Genomic DNA, 3,991 nt, shown 5'->3' on the forward strand with positions numbered 1-3,991 from the left:
CAATATATTTTTATATTTATTTCATTGTATGTAATAAATGTCAAAAAAATATGTCAAAATTTATATTTCCTCCATTTTATATTAAGAGTCAACCATTTTCTTTTAAATTTGTTCTTAAAAAAATTTCAGTTTTTCTTATTTGACAACTATTTTATGTCATTATTTTCATTTTATTTTTATTGTGTTTCATTTAATAAGAAAAGACAATTAAAAAGTAAACATTAAAGTGACTTTAATGATTTTGTAAATCTCATGAATTCATTATTTTTTCTTAAATTTTGTGTTCGATCAAATGATGATAAATAAAATACTCTCTCCATTTGTATTAGTTGAGTCATATGGACTTGGCACACCCATTAAAAAAAAATATTATTAGGGATCTATTTTATCAAACTAGCCTTATTAATTATGCATTGAAAATATAAATTTGAATATATACAATTTGTTTAATCATTTATTAATAAGGATATTATTGGAAGAACTTATTAAAATCCTCTTTAATTCATTAAAGAGACAATTAAATTGAAACAAATATTTTTAAAAGAGAGCCAACTAAAAATGAAACGGAGAAGTACGACGGAAAAATTATTACTTTACCACACAAATATCTATCCATATGACTATTGTAATCACCATATGGACATTATATGACATTACAAAATGATGCTTATAGAATAAAAATAAATAAAATAATGGCTCTAGCTTCTAGATTGACATTTCTAGAGTAGAATAGATGACTCAAATAAATAGGCAAAAATGTCTTCATATTACACAATAATCTCCTCTTATCAGTTCTCAATTCTCACATATATGTATGTTAGTTTCTCTACCTTCTCATTCATTTTTTTCGGACATTTATAAATTTCTTTAATAAGCTATAATTTTCTATGGTTTTAGTAAATATGCGGTTTTTGATAGAATGGATAACTTTAATTTAATTTCAGCATATGTTTTTAGAAAAATTTATTTGTATTGTGTATTTTGCTCTCTGAGAACGAGGTTCTTGTATTGGTCGAATGCCATGAATTTTTCGATTAGTTGACGATTATCGTGAATGGTAACATGCATACAAAAAATAATGTATTGAAGCATTTTCGAACTCTTTGACATCAATATTTTTGCTGAATTTTAAAACAAAAACAAAGATGGAGTTTAGGGTTTTGGAGCAATAGATAAATGACGGCGAAAAGGAGGCATGACGGAGGCTCAACTACTGGGAATGTAGATTTGAAGGGGATAGATATTAGGGTTTGGGGGTAGATATGTATATATGTTGAAAATAGTTGGGCCTTTAATTATTACTAGCAAAATGTGAACTTTGGTCCTTATACTATTGAGTATTGATAGACCATTATCATTTGTTCTTTTTAGTTATCATACCAAATTTTACGATCTGCTCAGTTTTTCTTTAAAATATTTTGCATGATTATTTAAAAATTAGTTTAATATATATGTCTTTAAATGTCTACTTTGCAGTTTCATCTCTTCGGCGATAGCTATTTGCATGTTCGTGTCTATATTTGACGGTGTGGAGGTGCATCAAGGAGACAGCTAGTGAGGTTTTGGGTGTGTCCAGGGGGCGGGTCGGTCACCATCGGGGGGATTAGTGGTGAAATGAAGAAGTTAAGAAGAAAGTAGAGACTAAGAAAGGGGCGTATGATAAGTTGGTTGAGAGTAAGGATGTAGAAGAGGAACAGGTAAATAGGGAAGAGTATAAGTTAGCGAGGAAGGAGGCTAAGCTATCAGTTATGACTGTAAAGACGGCAACGTTTGAGAGCTTGTATGCGGGGTTAGAGGAGAAAAGAGGGGGAAAATGGTTGTTCAGGATGGCTAAGGCTAGGGAGAGGAAGGGACGTGACCTCAACCAGGTGAAGTGCATTAAGGGAGATGATGGTAGAGTGTTGGTGGAGGATGGTCACATTAAGAAAAGATGACAGTCGTATTTTCATAGGCTCTTGAATGATGAAAGGGATAGAGATATTGTGTTAGGGGAGCTGGAGCACTCGAAGAAGTGCCGTGATTTTAGTTGTTGTAGCCGTTTTGAGGTGGAGGAGTCCAGAGAGGTCGTTCACAGGATGCGAAGGGGTAGGGCGACGAGGCCTGATGAGATTTTCGTGGATTTTTGGATGTTTTCTAGCGAGGCTGGTTTAAGGTGGTTGACTGATTTGTTTAACGACATTTTTATGTCGGCAAAAATGCCCGAGGCCTGGAGATGGAGTACTATGATCCCTCTATATAAAAATAAGGGTGACATTCAGAGTTGCAATAACTATAGGGGTATTAAGTTATTGAGTCACACTATGAAGATTTGGGAGAGAGTGGTCGAGTTTAGGCTGAGGAGGATATTGTCTATTTCAGAGAACCGGTTTGGATTTATGCCCGGGCGTTCGACGACAGAGAAAATTCACCTGGTGCAGAGATTGGTGGAACAGTACAGGGAAAGTAAGAAGGACCTGCACATGGTGTTTATCGACTTGGAGAAGGCATACGACAAAGTCCCTAGGGAAGTTCTTTGGAGATGTTTGGAGGTGAGTGGAGTCCCAGTGGCGTATATTAGAGTTATCTAGGACATGTACGGTGGAGCTAAGACCCATGTGAGGACGGCGGGAGGCGATTCAGAATATTTTTCTATATTGACAGGGTTGCATCAGGGATCTACTCTTAGCCCATTTTTGTTTGTTTTGGTGATGGATGTGTTGACGCGGCATATTCAAGGAGAGGTGCCTTGGTGTATGCTTTTTGCAGATGATGTGGTTTTGATTGATGTGACTCAGGGGTGTAAATGATAAATTAAAGGTATGGAGACAGACCCTTGTGTCTAAAGGGTTCAGGTTGAGTAGGAGCAAGACAGAATATTTGGAATGTAAGTTTAATGGCTTAAGTCAGGATTACGAGGTGGTGGTAAGGTTGGATTTTCAGGTGGTGTGTAAAAGGGATAGTTTCAAGTATCTCGGGTCCATGATTCAGGAAAATGGTGAGATTGACGAGGATGTCTCTCACCGTATTGGTGCGGGATGGATGAAGTGGAAGCTCGCTTCTGGGATGTTGTGTGATAACAAGGTATCACCCAAGCTTAAAGGCAAATTCTACAGAGTGACAGTTCGTCCGGCCATGTTGTATGGAGCAGAGTGTTGGCCAGTCAAGAACTCTCACATTAAAAAATTGAAGGTAGTGGAAATATGGATGTTGCGTTGGATGTGTGGGATTACTAGGGATGACAGAGTTTGGAACGAGACTATTCGGGAGAAGGTTGGAGTGGCTTCGGTGGAGGACAAAATGCAGAAAGTCCGTTTGAGATAGTTTGGACATGTGATGAGAAAGAGCATAGATGCACCAGTTCGTAGGTGTGAGAGGCTTGCTTTGGATGGTTTCATACGGAGTAGGGGTAGGCCGAAAAATATTGGAGAGAAGTGATTAAACGGGACATGAAACAGTTACAGCTTACTGAGGACATAGCTCTAGATAGGAAGATCTGGAGGATACATATTAGGATTGAAGGCTAGTTCAAGTTTGGGTCGGTAGGGTAGGGCATTACTCAGAGGGTGTTTTATTCTTGTTATACTACCTTGTTGCATGTTGTAATGCGATTGCTTACATCTTTTTGTTTACTATTCATTGTAGGTGGTGTATTTATGTTTTGTCATCTTGTTCCATGCTTTTTGTACGAACGAAAACAACCTTGTTACTTTTATGGAGGTAGTGGTACGGACTGCGTACATCTTACCCTCCCCAGACCTCACTATGTAGGAATACACTGGGTTTGTTGTTGTTGTATTAAATTATAAACAACATGTTGTCTTTTCTTTCAAGGAGTTCCATCAAAATACCTTCTTGTTTATGTTGATGTTTCATAAATACAGTTCACAACAGCTTAGGTAATTAATGTGTTTATCCTAATAGCTTTTGTGTTTGTCTTCTTTGAATAAAAAAGTCTTGTTATATTTTGTACTGAATGAAATTTCAACACATCCTTCAAGGATAAAACCTAAAT

Source organism: Capsicum annuum, chromosome 7 (assembly GCF_002878395.1).
Source record: "Capsicum annuum cultivar UCD-10X-F1 chromosome 7, UCD10Xv1.1, whole genome shotgun sequence".
Taxonomy (NCBI): domain Eukaryota; kingdom Viridiplantae; phylum Streptophyta; class Magnoliopsida; order Solanales; family Solanaceae; genus Capsicum; species Capsicum annuum.